Source organism: Cervus canadensis, chromosome 5 (assembly GCF_019320065.1).
Source record: "Cervus canadensis isolate Bull #8, Minnesota chromosome 5, ASM1932006v1, whole genome shotgun sequence".
Lineage (NCBI taxonomy): Eukaryota > Metazoa > Chordata > Mammalia > Artiodactyla > Cervidae > Cervus > Cervus canadensis.
This window is the reverse complement of record NC_057390.1, coordinates 92766376-92791231: the sequence shown is the minus strand read 5'-3', so window position 1 is coordinate 92791231 and position 24856 is coordinate 92766376. Positions and strand designations below refer to the sequence as shown.

The window sequence follows — 24856 nt, the reverse complement described above, 5'->3', positions numbered from 1 at the left end:
GGGGGCAGGGGTGGGCAAGGGCAATAATGCTCTCTTAGTGTGAGGCACAAGAAATCACCCCGAGGTTAAGGCAGTAGGAGGAGTGTGAATGAAAAATACACAGTTGGGGGGAATGGTGAAATCTGGAAAAGGTCGGCAGTCTAGTTCATAGTGTGGTACCTGAACTAATTCACCAGGTTAACCTGATTACTGTACTGTGGTTACGTGAGCTAACAGGGAAGTTGGGCGAAGGGTATGTGTAAGTGCTCTGCCCAGTTTTGCAAATTCCTGTGTAGAAAATTACTTCAAAATAAAAAGATAAATTTAAAAAGGGATCCTAACCCTCACCTCCCACCCCATAGGCCACCCCCCAACGCACACGCACAAGCTCCACCACCAGGTCTGACGCCAGGGACTCGCCATTGCCCACACAAACCACGATTTGATGGTTGCGCTCCGGGGCGTGGAGGTTTGGGTATTTTACGCCTGTTACGTGTGGGCCAAACACACACCATCTATGGTGGATGGAGGATGGGATGGAGGGCAGTTTCCTGTAGGAGCAGCGGGCCCCTGCCTTCCTCCCAGTCCCTGCCAAGGGCGGAGGAAGCACTGGTGTGGCTAGGGACCGTCCAGGTCACTGACTGGCCCCGTCTGTCAGGAGCATCGCCAGGTGCCACAGGCGGCTCGCCTCTTCAGGGCTCCCTCTTCTCACTGCTGCTCTGAGATCCCCAGGGTGGACGGGGTCCCCGCTCGGGCTCAGCCAGCTCTGACTCCCACCTGCTGGCCCTAAGCACTGCAGCACCAGAGGAAGGTGAGGGTCCATGACACAGAGCAAGCACAGGGGGCAAGGGACCCCAAGCGGCTGCGAGCCCATCACTTGCTTCAACCGGCATTGACCAGAGAGCCCTGGAGTGGCCGGTTCACAGCGAGGGTCTTTTGTCCTCTGCTGCTGCTCCTCCTCTGACCAGGTGCCTCAGAAGCTCAAGGTGAGGAGGAGGTTGGCGGGACAGGACACCCACACCCTTGGTCCTTCCTGACAAACACCACTGAGTCCTGAGCACCATGGACAGTCTGGCGCTTCCCACCAGATTAGGAAGGACACTGTCTCCGGAGAGTAAGCCAGGGCGGGCAAGACCAGGCTGGAGAAGAAGGGCGGGCATAGCAGCGGCGGCAGGACGAATCCTACAAGGAACAGAGGGCTCATCCCTCCAGACGACGTGAGCTGGGGCTTCAGGGAAACACCCCTGAGTTTTAAGGCCTTCCACATTCCGTGGAGAACACTGAAGGGGAAAGGCAGGTAGGAGGGGGAGTGCCAAAAGGCATGGAGAAAATGACACCTTCACATCAAACTATATGGGTTCAAGACGATGACCTAGGTCCACACACTTATAGACTTTCCTTCTCCTACTAATCTTGCCAAAATGAGAAAACAAGAAAGAATGTGAAATCGGTTGTATTAATAATATTGAAATACAGGGAATGATGACAACGACAAACCAGAAATTAAAAATGCCTAGAAAAGTTTGAAGTAAATGGAATCAGATCCAAGAGAAAGCTATGAGCATTAGACACATGGCCACAAAACCAACTGTCTCCTCTATCCAAACAGTAACTGGCTAGAAAATGTAATGGCACAAGGGCCTACTAAGAAAGAAAATACATAGAAATAAACTGTAAAAGAAAGGTACAAAAATTATGAAGCAAATTATGAAACTTTACTATTAGACACACACACATAAAAAAGACTTAAATCAAAGGAGAGACATTTCACTCCTTCCGAATAAGGAGAAGATATTGTAAAGACATCAGTTCTCCCCAGCTGATCTATAAATAAAATGCAAGTTCATTCTAAATCCTAAGGGAATTCATTCTGAAATTCAACAAGTTGATTTAAAACTTCATCTGGAGAATAATTAAAAGCAGCAAAGACGTTTTCAAAAAAAGTAAAAAGTATAATGAAAAGGGACCTGTCCTTCCAGGAAGCCCTGTTGATGACAAATGGTCAGCAGGACAGAACTTAGTCCAGAAAATAGGATCAATTATACATGAGAATTAATATCTGGTCAAGATGACATTTCAAACAGAGGGGAAGAATGGATTATTCAATAAATGTTGATGAGACAATTTGCTATTCACTTGAGAGGGAATTTACTTAAGATTTTATCAATGTCATTTATAAGAATGTGTGTGTGTGTGTGTGTGTGCTCAGCCGTTTCTGACTCTTTGTCACCCTGAGGACTGCAGCCTGCCTCTGTCCATGGAATTTTTCAGGCACGAATACTGGAGGGGGTTGCGATGTCCGCCTCCAGGGGGTCTTCCCGACCCAGGGATTGAGCCCACGTCTGCTGCTCTGCCAGGAGGAGGCTTTGCCACTGAGCCATCTGCTGCTGCTGCTGTTCAGCCCCTCGGTTGTGTCCAACTCCTTGTGACCCCAGGGACTGCAGTACACCAGGCTTCCCTGAAAAGCCCATAAAGTTTTGATCAAGATTAACTGCCATAAAAATATCAAAGGAGACACAAGTCACCATGCTTTTTTTTTATTATTATCCTGGGGTGAAGAAGTCCTCTCTAGGGTGATAAAAAGTTAGAAAATAAAGGAATTTATTGACAGATTTAACTATGTTTAAAATTGAAACATTTGTATAGGAAAAGACATCAAGAAAGAGATGAAAGTCAGTCAGTAAATGGGACACAGTTCTGAAATGCTGCATGAAATGATGAAGTCCTGTTAATACAGAAAGAAGCCACCCATGGGATTTCCCTGGAGGTCCAGTGGTTAAGACTTTGCCTTTCAATGCAGGTTCAATCCCTGGTAGAGGAGTTAAGATCCCACGCAATTCTAAGTTTAAAAACTAAAACAAAAAATGGAAGCAATAACTGTAACAAATTCAATAAAAACTTTTAAAATGTGCCACATCAAAAAAAAAAAAAAAAAGAAAGAAGCCCGCAGGAGCTCTGGCTCACGCTCTGCAGAGTGGCCTTGGGCAAGTAGAACGGTATTTATAGACACAGAAAGATGCCCGCAGATTCAGGACATACTCACTCCTATTCATTTGTTCATTCAGCAAGTATTTGGTAGACAGTGTACTATGTGTCAGGTACTATTCTAGGTATCGGGCATAAAGCAGCAAAAAGAGACAGAAATCCCCTGGTACATTCTAGTGGGGGGAACTGACAATAAATAAAGCATTCGGTAAAATATATGGCACATAAGCTAGTGATAAAAGAGAAAAAAGTATAGTGAGGAGAGAGTACAGACAGAGTGGGAAAGGGGTGGGGTTACAACTTTAAATGGGGGCAGTGGTCTGAGAAGTGATTACTGAGAAAATGACAGCTGGACATGTTTTGAAATACTTATGTCTACATCTGAACACTCATACATAAGCACAGAAGGTTACGTACTCAAGTCGTTGGCTTCCCTGGTGGCTCAGTGGTAAAGAAGCTGCCGGCAATGCAGGAGACACAGGTTCGATCCCTGGGTCAGGAAGATCCCTTGGAGAAGGAAATGGCAACCTACTCCAGTATGCTTGCCTGGGAAACCCCAGGGACAGAGGAGCCTGGTGGGCTATGGTCCGTGGGGTCCCAAAGAGTTGGACACAACTAAGCACTGAACAATAAAGCATGCACTCATGCACCCAAGTCTTAAATGCCGGTACTTCCAGGTGTCACTGTACGGCATTTTTACTTTCTGCTTTCTGTACACTCCAGTACTGTCCAACTTCTTCTAAATTAAGGAGGCAACGCATTTGTGAGCAATACAGGATGTGGAGGGAAAATTGAAAGTGAACCTCCACAGACCAGCACTTCAGGGATGCTCCACTGACAAGGATCACACATGGGAGGTTGGAGTCAAAAGCCTGGTGCTCTGGTGCCACCTGGTGGTCATCTCCTAACTGATCACTCTCATTCCAACCACCTCAAGGTAAAAAAGAGGAAAGATGCGTAAAAACCCACCTGCCCTGTGGACAGGAACTGGAAAGGAAATGCGCAACAGAAGGAGTTTGATTTGTTGCGGTGGCAGGGTCATGGTGGGATTTATTTAGCTTGGGATTTTCAATGGTGGGATTTCAATCAGAGTTCTATGACGGTGTTTCATTCCGTTGTGTTGACGGCAATGGAGCCTTTCTAAGCGGCAGCAAAATGTACTCACTCGAGGGACAGAAATGGAGTGAGAGGTGAGGAAAGCAACACAGAGCTATCACCCAGGCCATCTGCACATGTGTCCCCAAGAAGGCTGGGGGTTCATAAAGTAGAGGGGTAGGACCTCAGGTCACACTGAGCTTGGAGGCAGAGGGTCTTCCCCAAGGGGACACCTGGGGGACAAGGTCCCAGGAGCCCGGCTGGGAGGGGAAGCCACATCCGGGCCTTCAGATGATCAACCACTAACTAAGCATGTGCGCAGACCACCAAACTAGTACCTCCTCACCGAAGCCCCAGGGAAAAGGAAGTGACAATCCCATCTCAACGAGGATGCTGCCTGGAATGGGTTTCCTGGGTTTCCCCCCAACCCATTCCCCAGGCCTCTCCGTGAGCCCTCCGCTCAGCCCGCTGTGGCAACTCTCACTCTGGCAAGGACGTCTTCTCTCCGGGTATCTCCCTGCTTGACCGTGAGCCCTGGAAGGTGAGAGTCACACCTACTCATTCACCCTCAGAGAGTCCTGGGTTTGAATCCTATGTGATGGCAAGCAAGTGCCCCTCTAAGCCTCAGTTTCTGCCTCTGTAAAGTGGGGATACAGCACTGTCCTCCCCCCGTGTGGCTATGATGAGGACAGTGAACAGCACCAGCTGCCACTCGGGAGCAGCAGTGGGCACCAGGCAGCGGTCTAAGCACTTTATACGCTTTAAGTTCCTGAATCCAGGCCCCCTCTGCAGAGGGTTGATCACAGCGCCTAGCAGGGGCTAAGAGCTTAAACACTGTTACTTTATTCCCAGTCCCCAGCAGTCCACCTTGTTCTCAGTAAAAAGGAAGAAACGACTTCCCCACCCTAGCCTACTTCAGGAAGGTGCAAGGTCTCAGCAAGACTGCAATGCTTAGGCCGCCTGGACAGACACTTGGACTTCATGAGTGGACTTCAAGGAGAGACCCCTGCTAGCCTGAGAAGGGTGGGAGACACAGGGAGAAGGGATGCCAACTTCTGGGGGGGAGCAGGGGAAGCAGCATCACTCTGGGTTCGGGTTCAGGTTTGGCTCTTGGAGGACTCGGGCAGAAGCTGCCGCCCAGAGGGGTGTCAAGTTAAAAGTGGCTGAGACCTGCCTTCACCATCCCTCTGGCCCTGATCCCGGTGGTCAGGCCTCTGGTGCTCCCAGGAGAGGGTCAGCAGGCAAGGTCACTGAGGAAGGCTTGTATGAGGGAAGGAGGGAGGCTGACAGGTACCCAACCCACTGAGAGTCACAGGCTCTGCCCGGGGTGGGGAGGATGTGTTTGGTGCTGGGAGTGTGCAGGCCCTCTGCCGCCCCTCCCCAACCCGGCCTCTTGGAAGTGGCTTCCAGCCAAGGAAGGAAAGATGTGCAGACTAGAACACGTGCCGAAAGGGTGCTGGAGGAGACTGGCGGCCACACTCCGCACCCCGCCCCACCGCGTCTCCCACAGCCAGGTGTGCTCAGGGGCTGGTTCTCCCCCTGCACCTTCCTCGCCCCTCCTTCCCCTCCCTCCTCTCTTTTCCAGTCTCATTTTCAATGTCACTTCCTCTGGGACCCCTGCTGGGACCCCACTGTTGCGTCCTCCCCTTACAGGGTTTTAGAGCACCCAGCCCTCTCAGCACTCATCCTATTTGTCTTGAATTATGTTCGTCCTCCCTGGTTGGTCACAGCTGTGGCCATGCTCAGCTGCCTCCCCAGGATTTCCAGCAAGAGGGTCACGCTGGCAGCATCAGGAGCGGCCCACGGCTTCTGGGGCTCACAAGCCCTTTCCTGAGCACCCTCCCTCCACATGCTTCCCATGTCTGACTCTGAGGTTACAACGGGGCAGAGCCTTCCTCCTGATCAGGGAGGACCACTGCTGCTCCTGTTATAATGTTCTGGTTCAAGAATGAGATGTTCAAACACAGAAGGTGTCAGAAGCAAACACAATGGATGACCTGAACCTTCATCTTATAAAAAAGAAAAACTCCAGTCTCCTTGCTTTCAGACGTTTATAAAGACAACCTCAAAAGAAACAAATGACAAAAAGAAAAGTGTAGTAATTTATCTGTGTTGTTTCTTGATATTTCACCGTTTTAAATCATACTTTATTGGACTTTTGTTTAAACTACAAAAGTAATGTATCTCTGTTGCCATAAGCCAAACCCAACAGGGGTGTACAAATGAAAAGCCGTGAAACCACCCTCCCCCATAGCCAACTCCCTTCCACACACTAAGGTAATCACAGTGGGCAGACAGGAGTGTATTCCTCCAAGTCCTTGTGCCAAGCAACATAAATACGTGTAGACCAAGTGGGACTCAGACCAGAAACCAAGGTCGAACCTCAAAGGCTTGTGGGGCCCAGCAGATCATGTCACTGGCAAAGCTGCAGGTGTAATGGAATGAGTACAGATGGGTCCAGTGGCTAACTGCGCCACTTAAATCTCTCCATTTTGAACATTTGGAAAGCAGTGAGTTGGCCATAAAAGCATCGGAGAGGGAGACTAGATAGTGCTCCTGGGCAGGGCAGCCAAGTTGGGAGGAGCTCAGGCTCTGGAGCCCTGGGCACTTCCTGAGCCCGGGATCTATTGGCAAGGTGACCGTAAGAAAGCCACTTCGTCTCTGTGCTTCTAATTCCTCCTTTGAAAAGAGGCGATCCAACAGTCCCCTCCTTGTAAGTTCACTGTGAGAAGAAAATTATGTAACAAGCACTTAGCGCTGGCCCGGCACTCACTACTACAGGTCACCAGTTTGCAACCACTGCTGGAGACAAATTATCCTGCAATTTGTTTTCTTAAACCTGATGATGTATCACGGGTTTCCCTCACATCAACAAGGAGAGATCTGACTGCTTTTTAATAAATGCCTAATATGTGGCTGATGGGGGTTCCCATCCCTTCCACTTTTTGCCACTACAAACAGTGGTGCAGAAAACAGCTTTGTACTGTCTTTTGCATAGGGGCTTCTGCAGGACTTGGTACTGGGTTGACAGATTTGGATATTTAATACTCATGCAATATTTTCAGATTATATTCCCCAAAAGTTAGAACAATTCATACTCCCAACAGCAGTGTCAGGGAGCACTCATTTCCCTCAGTCCCTTGCTAACACTGGTTTTATCCGTTTTTGTTAACATTTTGCCACTTAAAAAGGTAAAACAGAAAACTATTGTTTTTTTATTTGCATTCTGCTAGTGATGATCTTTTGAGGCAGAAATTCCCAACTTCTTTCTTTCTCCTTTACTTCTCCAGCAAGAAAACTCCTATTTTTAGCTAAGCACACCCCATGGTCCCTAGTAGCTTGGTGTGGCTAAGCTCTGCTCAGTGAGATGTAAATGTTAGTGCTGTGTGAGACTTCTGAGAAGTATCTGAAAGGGAAAAGGCATGCCTCTTCTCTACTTTCTCCTTCTGGCTTCTAGAATGCAGATGTGATGACTGGAGCTCAAGCAGCCATTCTGAGTCAGGAGGCAATCTGCTATGGCAGCAAGAGCAGTGAGACATAAGGAACCTGGCTCTGTGATGACTTTGGATTCCATCACACCAAACCTCTTTACTCTTTCATGAAATGGTATAAACTCCTACATGTTTAAGTCATTGTTATTCCAGGGTTATCTACTACATGTAACAAAATCTAACCCTAATACAGCTTCTGATCCCCAAAAGTCAAAACTGAGCCTTTATTTCTCTTTCTGTAACACACATAAATAACAATGCCTTGGTTTTTATCTTCCCTATGTTTATTTAAGTCTCTTAAAAGTGGAACACTCATTTCCTAACTCTCCTATCCATTCTCCCAAAGGCTTGGGTTTTACAGAGATGGTTTAGAATTTTCAGCCTACTATGTTTTCTCACACAGTTCTCCTCTACTTTAAAAGTTCTTAATAACACAAAATAAAAATTCCACGTCACAGTAGCAATATCCCGTGAGATCAGTCTCTGTGAGCTAGAGGGCACACTGCCGTTCACTGCCCCCTCATTCTCCATGTCCCCACCCCAGGGACTCTGCTCTAATTGTCCTTCGGCTAGAGAACTTCGCTGGACGTTTTCCTTGGCACACTTACCAGATGACTTGTGCTTTATGTCCTCACACATGTGAAATGCCTTTCTTTCACAATGACCATGACTGACATTTCAATGGGCACAGCAAGGACTGCAGCCCTCTCCCTCGAACAGTCTGGAGATGCCGGGCCACCATCTTCCAGCCTCCAGGGCTGCATATAGGAGGCCCAATGTCAGCCTAATTCTCTCTACTTTGACCACAATCTGTTCATTCCTTCTACAAAATTTTAAGATTTTTCTCTTTCTTCTTGGAGTTTAGGACTTTTACTGAAAGTAGGTCTGAGTGTTGGTTTTTGTGTGGGATGAAAGGATCCATTTAATCTGAAGAATCAAATCTTTATTCAATTCAATGACATTTTCTTCTATTGTCTTCTATTACTTCTCCATCTATTCTTTTTTCTCTTTCTGGAACTCCCATGACTCCATGCCAGGTCCCCTGGATAAGGTCTCCAAGGTCTTTCCTTGCGGAGAGCATCTCACATTTTAGTTCATTATTTCCATTTCTTTTTATTATTTCTCTGGGTTTTGAGGCATTTCTTCTACTGGGCCTTCCAAACCACCAATTAAAGCCATGTTTTTTAGTTCCAGCAAGCCTCTGGTACACTTTAATTGCATCCTCCTAGGAATTTTCTACTTATAAAGTCCTTATACATCCTCTCCTTCCATCCTGCCTCAAAGAACCCACTGCTCCAAGTGTGAAGCTTGGCTTCCCTCTTTCACTGGCCAGGTCCCCACAAGGCTGTCACGTGTCTTTCCCTGCTAGAGGGTGCAAGTTCACGCAGTCCGTGTATATGGCAGATTGCTTGAGCTACGGCGGCACTGGCGAGCCTGGACAACTTATAGCCTCTGTTGAAGGGGACCCACATGAAATGGGCTGGCACACTGTGATCTTCCTGCTGAGATGTGGGGTGGGGACCCCCTGGGATCCCTGAGATCGAGCAGTCCCTCCGAGGGCATAAGCAGCAAGTAGGTAGCTGCAGCCTTGCCCATGGAATCCAGTTCTCATCAGACTCAAAAGCACAGAGGAGAGGAACCCCATTTCTAGAACTAGACTGACCTAGAGTCAAAACTCAACTCTGACACCTACTTGCTGTGTGATCTCGGGAAAATGACTTATCTCCAAGTCTCAGTTTTCTCACGTGCTGTTACCTTTAAACAAAGTTATTTCCAGCAACCTCCTTAAAGGAACCAATCCCTCTGATACATAAGTTTCAGGGAACTTGCTTCTTCTAAGCACTGTATGAATTACTTGTACTGTAATCAAGGAAGCCTGGGGCCCTAGCAGGAAAGCATCAGAAACTTTATCTTCTACCACTTTGTGAAAGTAGGTTGACAGAAGGGTAAGGTACTAGGAAGAATCTGAAAAATATTGCAATAGTTCAGCTTTTAACATTTTTGTGACTACTCCAACCTGAATAAGATCTAGGATTCTTCTAGGCAGATATTCCCCTGTGGTTGTATGTTGTCTCAAGACCTGAGGACCACGGCTGCAGAGCGGATGGGTGCGGAGAACCATGAGTGAGTCCATGTTGGTTCCCGTCTGGTGATACTTATTGAGCACCCACTGTGTGTAAGGCATGGAGCAAAGCACTGCATGAACACAATAATGAGCAAGACACAGCCCCTGCCTTAAAAGTGCTTGACTTCTAGTCAAGGAGATAAGGGGGAGGTCAAAAAAAAGCTGCAATGCAGACTGTGGCCAAGGCCTTAAGAGGGGGCTGAAACAAGTGTCATGACAGTTTAAAAGAAGGAGAGCTTAAGTGAGTCAGGACTACAGAAAAGCATTCTTAGAAGAGGTGTCAGGTGGGCTGGGCAGAACTTCAGGGAGCAAGGAGGGCGGGAGGAAGTGGGCAGAAAGGCAGGGGTTGACGAGTAGATTATAGTCTCTGGAAGACCACAATCATGTCTCACTCACCTTCGTATTCCTTCCCCCATCCTCCCAGGGCCAAGCGTGACTCACACCGCAGGCTGGCCCTTTCTGATGAGGGGTCTGTAGCAAGGATAGCCCAAAGTGAGGAGGAAAGCCAAACAGAGAGAGGGGGCAGAGGTTTGTGGGGTGGGACAAGGACCTGACTGAGGCTGGGAGAAAGGAGATCACCCAAGTCACCCCAGCTGTAGGGAGGATGACACAGAACGTTCATCTTCTGACCAACAGGAGCAAAAGGATGACAGCGAAACAGGGTGCCGACGAGAGGTTTTGCACGAGGAGGAGGAGAGAAAGGAAAACACCCTGATCCGAGAATCGGTAATGAAAACCCCAGGGCCCAAGTCATCTGACAAGAGAAAGCCCCTGAAACACCCTCTGGGTGTGGCTCACCGAGGACGCCTGACCCCAAAGGCCCCTGTGCCCTCCACGGCCCCACAGGCTCGCTGGCAGGAGGCTCCTCTGACCGCAACGGCACCCGCTCACCCGTACCAGTCGCGGCTCTGGGTGCCACACCCTGGCCCTCTGCTCAAGAGGGCACAGGGCGCCAGGGTCAGTGAACCCACTTACCAGGAACACGTGTTGGGCTTCATAATCCCAGGCCAACAGGATAAACCGTCCCAGCAGGTCTCTTTCCAAACAGGAGCCTCTGTAAAAGTAGGGGGATAACTCGGTTTACACGATGTTCCAGATGGTGAGACTTGTTTCTCCAAGCTCAGCAAGGTCAGACCAAATATAGTACAACAAGATCTAATTCTGAGCCTATTCTGTGAAATGTCACAAGCCTTCCCCATAGATCAATATGCGATACCATTTAGCTGATCGGGTAGCAAAGCCTGCCCTAAAATCACCGAAGTTAACTTAAATCTCTGTGGTTACTATCCTTTCCCGGCACACTTTGGATACATGCTGGTGGAAGCACGGGAGGGTCTGCCCGGGGACTCCACAGGAAGACGCATTCCGGCAGCTGCAAACCCTGGCCAAGACCTCAGGCAGGGCCCCGCGGGAAAGACTCAGGAGTACCCGGCACAAACACCCCTGCCCTCAGAGCAAGTGGCCAGGGAGGCGTCCCGCACAGCCGCTGCAGAGGGCCCTGGGGCCGGTCTGCCTCCCCTCCTCCAGAGCACCCCCTCTCCGCACCCCCCACCACCCCCAGGAGGGCAGCCTCATGACCTCCTCCACTGAGGAAAGCTGACTCCACCTCCCTCGGGTTCCTCATTAACCTGAAGTTCCCGCATCATTTCCTGGCCCCCGACTCCCAACTCTGAGGAAGAGGTGTCCTCCTGAGACCTGGGGCCACCCAGGGCACCGCCACCTCCCCCCAGCACCCCACTTTGCACCCTCAGCCTCCTCCACTCTCTTGATCCTTCCCTCTGCCTAAGAACACCCGAAGTTCTCCCCAGTCTTCCAAACAGCTTCAGCCCTTGAGCTCCAGGCTGCTTTCCCCTGCACCACACCACCTTCCCACCGCCCATTAGGTCAGTAGGACCTAATGGCTGAGCTTTGAACACGATTCACCAGCCCCTCATCTCTCAGCCTCAATAATGACCTCGTTCTCCCCCTCCTCCTCCTGTCTCCTCTGCTTGCCCCCTTCCCTTAGTCCTCCCACTTCCAGAGCTTCCTCGAAGCCCTTCCCCTGGGGTCCCTGCAGCCCGAGGCACTCAGAGGTCAGGCTCTGCTTCCCTCTCTGGCTTCAGGCCACCCCCACCCCAGCCCACACTTCATGCGCCAGAAGCAAGAAAACAACCCAAAGACAGGCTGCTGACCCAAACCGACTGAGGCTCCCTCCTCACCACCTGCTTCCCGCAGCCAGGCCCCTGCTTGGGCTGCCCCTTCTGCTTTGACCTTTAGCCAGGGCTCATCCAACTCTCCAGTCCTTCACTAGTAACAGCTGAACACACATTGAGCAAGTACCTCCAACATACATAGGCTTATTTGTAAATTAAATATATGTTCTAAGGTACTGATATGTTCATTACCTTATAAAACAAATGCAAAGATCAAAGGAAGAGATAAAGATGAAATATGTTAAAATGATTATTTTATTCATCAATACAAAAAACTTCCATTCTCACCATTAATAATAATTTGAGTGGAACATGACTGATAAGCTTCCTTCCGTCAGCGTTTTAAATAAACTTCCCATGGAAATGCAACATTCGTGCAGAAGAATGCATACAGTAACACAATGCAACTGCACAGGTCAAAGGAGTCTCACAAAGTGAACACACCCAGGTCACAGCACCCAGATGGGCTGAAAACACCACAATCCCCTCTAAAAACCCACCACACCTCCTTCCACCTCTACCAGCCTCCCACGGGTGGCCACCATTCTGGTTTTCAACAGCAGAGATTACGTCTGTCTATTTAAACTTTCTATGAATGGAGCCACACAGGACATGATCTTTTGTGCCTGAATGAACATTATGTTTGCGAAATTCATCCTGATTTTTCATGGTTGTTCACTTACTGTTTTCCCACTGTGGGAGTTTACCCTGTTCCTGTCCACCCTATACCGATGGACACCAGGACTATTTCCAGCCTGGGCCATCACAGGGGGTGCTGCTGTAACCCTTTTGAGTGGCGCCATGTGGTACATTCGTATGTCTTCATGCTGGGTTGATACCCAAGAGTGGAACTACCAGGTCATAGCTAACTAAATGTTCAGCTTTGTCAGATGATGGCAAGCACTTCTCCAAACTGGCTAAACCAATCTACACACCCACCAGCAGGTTGTGAGCATTCTGGTTGCTCCACATCTTTGCTAGCACTTGAAATGCTGGCATGCTCAGTTGCATGCCAATCAACTGATTCTTTGCGACCCCACGGGCTGTAGTCCACCAGGCCCCTCTGTCCATGGAATTTTCCAGACAAAAACACTGGAATGAGGGACTTCCCTGCCAGTCCAGTGGTTAAGACTTTGCCTTGCAATGCAGGGGGTGCAGGTTTGATCCCTGGTCAGGAAGCTAAGATCCCACATGCCTCGCAGCCAAAAAAACAAAACATAAAAGAAAAACACTGGACTGAGTTGCCACTTCCTTCTCTGGGGATCTCCCCGACTCAGGGATCAAACCCACATCTTTTGCATTTCCTGCATTGGCAGGTGGATTTTTTATCACTGTGCCACCTGGGAAACCCAGCACTTGAAACAGTCTTTCTTTCTTTCTTTTTTTCTTTTAAATTTTAGTGGTCCTGGATCAGTAAGATATCACAAAGTCAGTATTATGATCACCTTTAAAGGAGATTGAAATTAAGTGCCCCTCTCAAGGCTCACAAAACTAAGTGACTCAGAGCAGGAACCCAGGTTTTCTGACTCCAAACAGCGTACTGTTTCCACCTGCAGCCACCTCTCCTGGCTAACCCCAACTCCTTTCTTCTGGGAAGCTGTCTCTGGTCGCCCAGCCAGGCAAAACCTCTGAGCACCTTGTACTCTTCTTTTGTAGCCACTGTCAGTGCTGTAATTAACCTTTCCTACACTTATTTGTTATTATTTTGGACTTATTTGTACTCTTACATACCTCTACTAGACTGTAAGCCAAAAGGCAGCAAGGCCCAGACTTGTCTTTTTCCTCTGCTGCAGCCCCACACTCAGATCAGTTCTTGCACTCCTCAGGCCCTGAACAACAACTGGATGGACGTGAGGGTGAGCGGGTAGATGATGGATGGACGGACAGATGAACAGAGGGACTAGCAGGCAGGTAGGTCTGGAAGATGGAAGAACAAGGAATAAGGCTGCCTTTGGTGACTGGTATACTTTAATAACATCCAGCTGTCTTTACTCTTGGTAAAGATCCTGATGCTGGGAAAGACTGCAGGCAAGAGGAGGAGGGGACGACAGAGGATGAGATGGTTGGATGAGATCACTGACTCAACAGACCCGCGTTTGAGCAAGCTCCGGGAGATGGTGAAGGACAGAGAAGCCTGGCATGCTGCAGTCCATGGGGTCACAAAGAGTTGGACAGAACTGAGCAACTGAACAACAACAGTCTACTCTAACACAACCCTCGCAAGGCAACCTCAGATCTTAAAACTGGGGCTTTCCTACTGAAGAAAGGATGCAAACACATTGGGAAGATTCCTGTTTCCTTGGAAAGCAGATGTCAGGGCAAACTAACACACTTGGCTTACTGACTTCATACCCAGTGATCTTCCTATACCAGGCTGCTCTCCAAGTTCCATAAGTATGCTGGCTATATTGATAAAAGTAAGTTCCAACAATCTCTCTAATCAATCAACTTTGTTGGAATCAAAGTTCCAACAATCAACTAATATCATGACAAAGCCCCCTGAGATCAACATATATATTGCTAATAGACCACAAGAGGCACTGCCTTTTCTCAGCCAGCCAACGTCACTGAAAACGGCAGCTGGACACCAAGTTAGGCCTTAGCTCCTGTTCCCTACAGTCACACTGTAGATTCACTGGGGGACCCTGAAGCTGAGGTTTTCACCAGAGATAAATGCTTCCTAATGGACATGGTCTATGAGCAACACTACGTGAAAGGCAGGCAGCTGCTGAGAAACGGCAACACACAAATGGAAGTCCACAGGTTTTACAGGTGGAGAATCAGAGCGCCTGAGTCTGAAAACCCTGACAAAGTCCATCCACTGTCATGTGGAAAGTGGGAAGAGCAGCCTTGATGACCTCTAACCTTCAGATCTGACTGACACTGTATCTGATAAGCACAAAGGCTGCAGCACTGCTCACTTCCAAAGAGCCCCATGGCAGGTACACCCAGAGATAAATTAGAGAAACAGGCTAACTGAAGCAACCAGCATCTTTTGAAAACATAAAAATAATGCTACATATCAGGGCTTACCAGGTGGCACTCATGGTAAAGAAACTGCCTACCAATGCAGGAGATGTAAGAGATGAGAGTTTGATCGCTGGGTCGGGAAGATCCCCTGGAGGAGGGCATGGCAACCCACTCCAATATTCTTGCCTGCAGAATCCCATGGACAGAGAAAGCCGGCAGGCTACAGTCCATAGGGTCGTAAAAAGTCACAGAAAGCGAAGAGGAACTAAAGAGCCTCTTGACAATCACAAAAGAGCAGAGTGAAAAAGTTGGCTTAAAACTCAACAATCAAAAAACTAAGACCCTGGCATCCGATCCCATCACTTCATGGCAAACAGAAGGTGCAAACAGTGACAGATTTTCTTTTCCTGGGCTCCAAAATCACTGTGGATGGTGACTGCTGCCATGAAATTAAAAGACACTTGCTCCTTGCAAGGAAAGCTATGACAAACCTAAACAGTGTATTAAAAAGCAGAGACGTCACCTGCCGACAAAGGTTCACACAGTCGAAGCTATGGTTTTCCACATGTCACGTATGGATGTGAGAGTTGGGCCATGAAGAAGGCCGAGTGCTGAAGAATGGATGTTTTTGAATTGCGGTGCTGGAAAAGACTCTTGAGAGTCCCTTGGACTGCAAGTCAAACCAGTCAATCCTAAAGGAAAAAAGTCCTGAATATTCATTGGAAGGACTGAAGCTGAAGCTCCAATACTTTGGCCACTGGAGGCAAAGAGTCACCTCATTAGAAAAGATCTTGATGCTGGGAAAGATTGAGGGCAGGAGAAGGGGACAACAGAGGGTAAGATGGTTGGATGGCATCACTGATGTGATGGACATAAGTTTGAGCAAGCTCCAGGAGTTAGTGACGGACAAGGAAGCCTGACATGGTGCAGTCCATAGGGTCGCAAAGAGTTGGACACAACTCAGTGACTAAACAATGACAACAATGCTACATATCAGTCAGCAAGTAACTTCTACTCTTCAAAAATTTTCCCTAAAAGAACAAATTCTAATCTTAGGCACCGACCAATCAGCACCTATACCTTTGCTGTTTACAAGAAAGATCAGTGTTTCCTGATCTCAGACCTCAAGCTCATCGTCCCAAATTGAACCCAACTTTTCAAATTATCAGGAAAAAACAACTAAAACCAAGAGGAACTACTGCAAGTACCTTTTCTCCATGAATCTATTTACCAACCTCACCTGTGGCCCTTCCAATGTATGTCAGAAACCACACCTCAAGGCAGCCCAGGCTGTGAGAAAAGACACTCAAGGAGCCCTCTGCATCTCCCATAGCTCCATCTTGGGCAATTTGTTCACCCTCTCTGAGCTTAAGATTTCTCCTCCAAACACCAAAGTCAACCCCCACCTACCCCACAGAATCAATATGAGGCTAAAAGACAAGCTGTCAGAGACTTTGTAAAGTGTTGAAATATTTTATGTTGAAGGGACCTCAGATCTAACAGCCTTCTCGTTGTACAGGTTCAGATCAGTCACTGGGCACTCGCCCTTCATTCCATGTGTCCATTTAACAAACATTTATGGACTACTTACTACGTGCCGGAAGCTGCGCCAGGCCCACCGGATGGTGGGCAGAGAAGCCACAGTCCGTGGCGTGACAGGATTGCACACACTGTATTGGGGTGGGAGGGGACAGACGTGACTCACAGTTACACTGAAGAGCAAGCTGTTACACCTGCGGGCCATGTAAACCATTTGGCTTTTTTCTAAGAAAAACCAGAAGCTACTTCGCGGTTTTAAGCAGAGGGAATACTACACTCAGATCAGATTGTTCTGGCTGCCCGTTACTAGCCCTGGGGCTAGGCCCTGAGCGTGGTGGGCAGAAAAAATGCAGACTCTGACTCTGCAAAGTCTCGTAGCGGGGTGAGAGGAAGCTGAGGCCAGTCACATAGTGTTATTACCCGCTATACCAGGGTGCTATGGGAACCCAGTGGGAACAACCCTAGATGCCAGTGGACTCAAAGTGCTAGAGATATGGTGCCTAGAGAGGGAAAAGAAAAAACACAGCTACAGAGAGGGCACAGAACAAGAAATAGCAACACAGTGAAAGTCCCTAATTCCACATAACAGGCTTTATTGCCACAAAAAGAGACACACCAAATTCTCAAGAATTCACTAACTTGTTTTCCATAAGTATTTAGTAACTCAGAAATGTATCAAAAGCACAGATTTCCCCTGACCTACTTATCAAGCTCATACAAGAGTGGGTGAGAATTACTGTATTCAATAAATACAAACTTAATTATTCATCATTCTTTCTTTTGTCTCTAATAAGATGATTTTCATGGGAACCTTTTTTTTCAAGGAAACTTTTGACGGTTGAGACCAAATATTTACATTTTCTTCTGATTACTCAAGTAACTGTCTTAACCTTAAAATACAATCAGATAATAAAAACATTTAAATCCTAATGAGGGAAAAGTATAATGTTGCATGAGTTTATATTATATATGAGTTTATACTAAAGTCCCATTATTTACATGGAATCACAGAACAGTGAGACAGCAAGAACTTGGGAAACCAGCCTTCAGTTCCTGGACGGGTCTGAGACAGGGCCCACCCACAGGGTTGACTCCGTCCTCCCATTCACCAGCATCTTCTGCTTTTGTGGGAGTCCAGGCTTGCGTGCACAGTCCCAAGGCAGGCTGAGTAATGCCTGCCACCCTGGGTGCTCCCAGCAGCCTGCACCACCCTCTCCACACATTCCATGTGCAATAACTCACATAACTCATAGGCAATAAGTGAGCATCCCCCCAAAACATGCATCCTGACAGCCCTGGACGTCAAGAGGTTAACAGAACACTGTTCGCGCTCACCCTGATGGGATGCTCATGACGTGCGAGCACTATGCTAAGCCCTGTTCCTCTCATCTCCTTAAAGTCAGATAAGATCCAGGGGGAGGCAAGTATCTTCGTGCTTCCTGTGTTGACGAGGAAACAGCGGTGGTCACCTGCCTGAAGCCACAGGGCTTGCAAGTGGGGTCGGGACACAATCCCACCCAGGCCTGACTCCAGGGTCTGCTATAAGTGCTGCCCTGTCTGCTCAGGTGGTAAGTCTCCTGTAAAGAACACAATGACCTGAAAGCTCTGCAAAACAATGGGTTGGTGGGGGGCGGGGGGGCGGCGCGGAGGCGGGATGTGCCCCTCTGCATCTGCACAGTCTCTGCCCTCCTCAGAAAGTACAGGTGAGAGAAGCTGGACTCATGCCTCCTGTGGGGAAAAGCCGCGGAACTGACCAGTGCAGGGGATCAAAGAGAAGGGGCTCGGGGCGGTGCTGGGCTGGAACCACCTGTGAGAAGACCCTGAGCAGAAAACGGAGAAGAATCACTTGTGGGCCCGTGAGGAAAGTCCCGAGGACTCCTTGAGCCCTCTGTGACCTCAGAGCTGGTTTTTCGGACACCGTGGCCATCACCTTCACCTTCAGCACTGATTGGCACCATCACCGCTACACTGGAACCGAGAAAACAGCCAAACAGGGGCTTCCTGGCACTGCCCCAACACTAAGGATAATTAAGTACAAAGAGCACTCCATAAGCATCAGCTTCCAGTCAGGCACAGCGCTGAGCAGCCCACAGCATTATTTCACTGAATCTTCAACAACAGCCTCCAGGCAGGTAACCCTGCCATTTCCATTTTCTTATCAGTTCACTGAGACTAACAATGGGGAAGACGCCTGTCACAGAGATTGTGTGTGGGCGAGTCAGAATCGGAACCCAGGTCTGGGCCGAGTTGGAATCTGCTTGGCCACATCACTTGGGGTCCTCTTTCATCACCAGTCCCCTTCTGGTCACGTTCTGTTTGCATGTGACTCCTCCACTAACCATCAGCTCCCCGAGGGTAGAACACAACTCCTCCATGTCCACAGGCTCAGCACTCAGCAAACGGCTGGGCCCAAAGCAAGAGCACAGGGAGGCTGCTGGATGAATGCCCACAGGAAGGAAGTGGCCCCAGAAATGCCCCAGGATGCCCCTCGCAGAGGCCAACCCAACCACTGCTCCCCATCCCTCATCACAGCATCTACTACTACTCCCTGCAGCCTGCTCCTCCACTAGCCCCCCTCAAAGGAAGGGTCAGCAGCCACACTTCGGAGGAAGCGGGAGGTGGCTTCAGCAAGTGTGAGCAGTTCATTTTCAGACTCATTCTTCTTTCCGTTTCCCCATCTTGCCCTGGACTACCTGGAGCAAATAATTCTTTCCTCTCCCAGGACTCGGTAGGACAAGTACCACCATTCAACCCAAAACCTACAGCTGGCAGACAGCACACGTGTGTCTCGGTCAGCACTCAAGTGCCTGGGGAATGAAGCAACAGAGTCCAGAGTCTGGGTTTCATCAGAGACCTGAAGACCTATCAAGAAGAGTGTGCCAGCGTTTGGTAGCATGACTTGTCTGAGCAGAGGTTTATCACAAGGTCCACCAAGGGTCTACCCTGGAAACACAGGAGCAAAGAAAGTAGGAGACTTTCCCTGTGCAGAGAGGAGACACGGGCATAAAACAACGTGTGCGACAGCGAGGTGCACGCTCCAATCCAGGTTACGCACACAGGAATGCCAAGGCAGCACAGACAGGAGTGGTCACTTGCAGAATTGAGTGGGTTTCACAGAGGAGGTGGCAAGCCATTCCCAAACCACAGAGGGAGAAGTCATCGTTTCCTGCCTCCATGACCCCCACACTGCCCAACTCCGCACCCCTGGGCTCTGTTCTGGCTTCAGTGACCTGTGTGCCGGTCTCCCTGCACAGCATGTGAGCACCTCGTGAGGGCAAGGACTTTGGGCATCTCCTGCGGCTCACCCTCCACCACCCAGTAAGTGTCTGCTAACAAAGATTATTAATAACCCAACAACTACCCCTTGTGGAGCATCTACCACGACCTATTCCTGCAAGTACTTCCCACACATGATCTCGTTTCTTCACAAAAAGCCCCAAAAGGCATATCCTATTATCATCATCCATTTAACAGATAAGGAAACTGAAAGATTAGGTAAATTGCCCCAAGTCATACTGCCGGTAAGTGACAGCTGGACTTTGAATCATGGGCTGAATGGAAAATCAGTTTTCAATTACTAGTGAACAAATCCCTTTTCCTTTCTCTTTCTGTGTCTGCCTTGCATCCAGATACATGGACTGCCCTTTAGTCTATTGTTCACTGGAACCGGAGCCTTTTCTTTCCTAGAGGAAAACAAGGACTGTCTCTTGTTAGTCTTCTAAACAATGACTGCTGACCATTACTGAGTAAACATCATGGAGGGTGGGGGAGAGTGGAGACACAAAATTGTGCTCAAGGCATCGGTGAAAAAAAACATCTATTAAGGAGGAACTGTATGTACCAATTAGAACATTTTCCAATGCTGGGACAATTTCCAAAAGAAATCAAGTAAATAAATAAAGAAGCAAAAGTATGTATAGGATGCTATTCTTTGTGTAAGAGAAAGAATATATAACAAGAAAATTATAATAGTGGTTACCACTAGGGAGAAGACTGGGAACTGGAAGCTTGAAACAAGAAAGACACTACAATTTTCCCCCCTTAAAATACTTATCTTTAAAAAAAAAAACTATGTGTGATTTTTTTAATACTTAAAAAAAATAAGATAAAAACATCACTTAAAGAAATTCTTTATTGCCAAGCCTTTTCCAAATGTTCACATACATATGACTGCAACCATGAAAAAAAACATGTTTGTGAAAATCGGGGTGAACTTAATTTGCAGTGAAATAGGACTGTGAAATAACTTGTCTTTCATGTTGAGTTTCACTAATTTCACGATAAAGCCATTGCAACATTTTTTTTTTCTTCAATAAACAAAATGCACTTTGAAGGTACAGATACAACATCCATATAAGCAGCAGGGATAAGATGCCACACCTTCTTCTGAAAGTCCTTCATTCCTCCCTTCAACAAGTATTTAATGAGCACCTACTGTGTGCCAGGCAAAGCACTCAACAGGTATTTTTTGATAGCTCAGTTGGTAAAGAATCCGCCTGCAATGCAGGAGACTCCAGTTTGATTCCTGGGTTGGGAAGATCTGCTGCAGAAGGGATGGGCTACCTACTCCAGTATTCTTGGGCTTCCCTTGTGGCTCAGCTGGTAAAGAATCTGCCTGCAATGTGGGAGACCTGGGTTTGATCCCTGGGTTGGGAAGATCCCCTGGAGAAGGGAAAGGCTACCCACTCCAGTATTCTGGCCTGGGGAATTCTATGGACTGTATAGCCCATGGGGTCGCAAAGAGTCGGACATGACTGAGCGGCTTTCACTTTCACTATGTGCCAGGCAAAGCACTCAACAGGTATTTTTAAAAGAACTAAATAACGGGTCATCAGTGTTCTCCCTCCTGCCCTGCGAGAAAACATGCTGATCAGAATGCCAGTCTAGGATCACTCTTGACTGATGTTCACATATCCTCACTCAGCTAAGAAAACTGAGGCCTGGACAAGGGAAGGCCTGATAGAGGTCACACGAGAAGTGAAGACCTCAAAATGACCAGTCCTGCTCTCCTTACATGCGACATGCTATTTTGTTGTGTTGAAAGGTGGGTGGTCAGGGAGGGGCAGAAACAGACCTTAACAACAAGGGCCTAATACATCAGGTGCCTTCACATGTCTAGCCACGTTTACTCTTCATAGCAACCTCTCAAGGTGGGCATGATTATCCCTGTTTTACAAATAAGGAGACTAAAGCTCTGAGAAGTCAAGAAACTGGTGTGTGAGGCTTCAAAGGTGGCTCTGTCTGACTTCCAAGCCAGAGCTCTTACCCTCCACGCTGAAAAGGAAAATCAAGTTTAAAAGGCAGACTGGAGCCATATCACAGAGAACCCTGGATGCGATATTTTTCATTAATGAAGTTTCTCTCTCAACCTTGGATGCTGTCACTCAAACAACATCAACCAAAAAGTCAATCCTCTCATTACCCAACACATTTTCTAGCTCTCGTGGGCCACCGAGTTTGGGCTTTCTTTTGAACCCACAGAGCACGATCATTAGCCAGAACACAGCACTCTCTGAGTCATTTACACAGTTTCTGCCAGGACAGTACAGGATGATTCACACGTGCTACCTTTAGAGCCTCTGGGTCCTGCCACACGCGCACAGGCCCCAGGAAGGACCCACATCTGAGACGACATCCCCATGATGCAACGGGGTCATGCCACACCAAATGGCAGTGAGAGAGGCCAGCACCATGGCAGTTGGTTCCCCAAAGTCCCACAGTGCCTGAAATGAAGAAAAGTGCAGGTTCATGCACGAGAAGCCTCCTCCTGCTGCTCTTCTGTCCATGCAACACAGGTGAGAGGAACTGGTCACAGTGCTGATGAGCAGAGGCAATGAGAGGTCACACGCTTGGCTATGGGATACTCTTCCAAATAGGAGGGAGTCCCATCATTTTGCTTTCCTCTCTCCATCACATGGAAACCTAACAAAGTTTTGGCATTCCCCTCTTTTGGGTGTCTTCCTTCTGGAATGTGATAAAAACCAGTGTTCATACTTGGATGGGGAGGGGAAATTCCATAAGACTCAAGTCTAAGCTTCATGTTCCAATTCAGAGTCCTCACTGGAGTTGGGGTCTAAAGGTCAGCAAACAATTAAATGTTCCAGTGCTTTCCATCGGCCACAGCTCCCTCACAGGCCTCACAGGAAGCAGGAGTCACCATCCCACTACCAACCTCAGCCCCACCTCGAACAAGAAAGCGGTCTACGGATTAGAAATCCCCTCCGCAGGCGTCCCTGGTGGCTCAGTGATAAAGAATCCGCCAGCCATTGCAGGAGTCACGGGTTCTATCCCTGATCTGGGAAGGTCCTACATACCTCGGAGCAACTAAGCACGTGCAACCCAATGACTGAGCTTGTGCTCTAGAGCCCACAACTCTCTGGAGAGCCACAACTCCTGAAGCCCGCAGGCCCTAGAGCCCGTGCTCTGCAACGAGAAGCCACCGCAATGAGAAGCCCTCGCACCGCAATGAAGAGTAGCCCCCACTCGCTGCAACTAGAGAAAAGCCTACACAGCAATGAAGATCCAGCAAAGACAAAACTAAGTTGATTGATTAAATTTAAAAAAAAAAAAAAAAACCCTCCTCTTTCGACCCTCAGCTTCCAAACACAACCTGCCCACTAGCACAGAGGCAGCAGACTCATAGCTTTACACAAATATGTGCTCAGTAAGCACAGCTCCATCCCACCCTCACAGGGCCCCTGAGAGGCACACCGGGCAGGTACCAGAATGCACACCTTGCATAGGAAGAAACAAAGCTCAGAGTTGAGACACTCTCCCAGGCAACAAAGAGGCAAAAGCCTCTGAACCCTCATTCCTGTTCTGCCTCCTCACCAGGCTGCCACTTCAGTCTTCTGGAGACGACCACTGTTAAGATTTGCAGCAGTCTCCAGGTCCCAGGAGCCAGTCGGCCAAGAACCCTTCCACCCTTCCAGCTTCGCACTAACTACTCTTCAAACACACACATTTCTTAACAGCTGATAGAATGAAAGCCAACGGGCCCCACCTCCCCCACGCCCCAATCGAGGCATGCCCCCTGCAACAGCGACACGAAAAAGCCCCCCCGACATCGAAAACCAGGGCGCCCCACTTCAGGCCACTGCGAGGCATAGGGGAAGCCGCCGGCCTAGTAACCAGGGCAGCTGAGACCCAAGTCCGACTCAAGAGGAGCACAGGCAAGGCCGAGCTGGCCCTTCCGGCCCAGCGGCGGCAACCCTCGAAGTATCCAGAATCCTCAGAGAGCCCAAAGCTCCTGCTTCCCCTCAAAAAAAAAAAAAAATCCCGGCAGAGGAGAAGGCGGCATTCCCTTCTCCCCGCGACCCCTCACTCACCCTCTGCCCGCTGCTCACCTGGGGCCCCCGCTTCCGGACCTGCAACCACTCGGGGCCCCGCCCCCCCACCCCTGCAGGTCTCCCCTGGCCCCGCCCCCCTTGCACCTGTGGTGTCCTCAAGGCCTGGTCTGTCCGGCAGCTTCGGCGTCACCTCGCAGCCCCCTCCCCCTGGCAAACCTGTGGTTCCCACCTGGCCCCGCCCCCCCGGCACCTGCAGCCCCTCAGCCCTTCCTAACTGCCTCCTCCAGCCCCGCCCCCCGCACCTGCGGCCTTTCCCCACCTCCACACCCCCACCACACACACACACCTGCCGTCCCCCAGACCAAAACCCCCATCCCTATCACGCAACTAAAGCCCCCCGGCCCGGCCCCGGTGCCCCCCACACCGCCTGAAACAACCCCACCATCACCACCCCCCAGCCCCGCCTCCCGCCCCGAGGCCCCTCCCCGGCTCGGCGGCAGGCACCCCCGCCTCGGGGTCCCGCCCCTCGCACCTGCAGCTCTCTCCGGCCCGGCCCTCAGGGTCCCGCCCCGCCCCGCCCCGCCGGCCGCTCCTCTCACCGCCCGCTCTCACCGCCGCCGCCGCCGCAGTCCCGGCCGGTCACCTTGACGCGGGCCGCAGCGGCTGCCACCGCCTCCTCATGGCCCTGGGACCGGCCCAGGCGGCAGCGGCGCCTTCGCTCGGAGGCTGGAGCCGGGCCGAGCCGGGCCAGGGCCGGGCCGGGCGCAGCTGGAGCGCGGGCCGACGCGGGAGAGGAGCCGGTGCCCAGCCGCAGTAGGAACCGTCCGCTCCTGGCGGGGGGGGGGGGGGGGGGTCTGAGCGGCGGGCAGCTCAGCCAATCGGCGCTCGGAATCGGACTACACTCCCCAATCAACTCATCGCAGAGGCGGAGACACGCAAATCGGCCGGCTGGGCGCGCCAGTGCGCAGCCGCTGCAGCCCAGGTCCTCCCTGGCCTCGGCCTCCGCTACAAGCCCTCAGACGCGGTCTCCGCCTGCAAGGATGCTCCGCTGCCCGTACACCCCCATCAGTGCCCCGCCACGCCCATCTTCTTCCTAGAAATAGCAGTGCATCCTATTCCCCATACATCCTTCCAGGCATCATACAGTTTCCCCTTAAAAGCCCTACCTGAGATTTATTTGTTTTTCAACAA

General features: G+C 49.6%; 1 protein-coding gene across 9 annotated transcripts in view; it reads right to left on the bottom strand.

Moving 5' to 3' along the window:
- Positions 1-24502, bottom strand: part of RALGPS1 (Ral GEF with PH domain and SH3 binding motif 1) — a 296430-nt gene extending 271928 nt beyond the window's left edge. For 4 of the 9 annotated variants that reach the window (XM_043469588.1, XM_043469595.1, XM_043469596.1 and 1 more), the window contains exons 1-2: positions 24278-24502; positions 10651-10729 (exon numbers count right to left, since the gene is read on the bottom strand). The gene's annotated coding sequence lies outside the window, so the exon portion shown is untranslated. Of the gene's footprint in view, positions 1-10650; positions 10730-13598; positions 13736-23722; positions 23742-24197 lie in introns of those variants that run through there. The other 5 variants (XM_043469590.1, XM_043469589.1, XM_043469592.1 and 2 more) reach the window with 5 other exon arrangements.
- Positions 24503-24856: the final 354 nt, after the last annotated feature.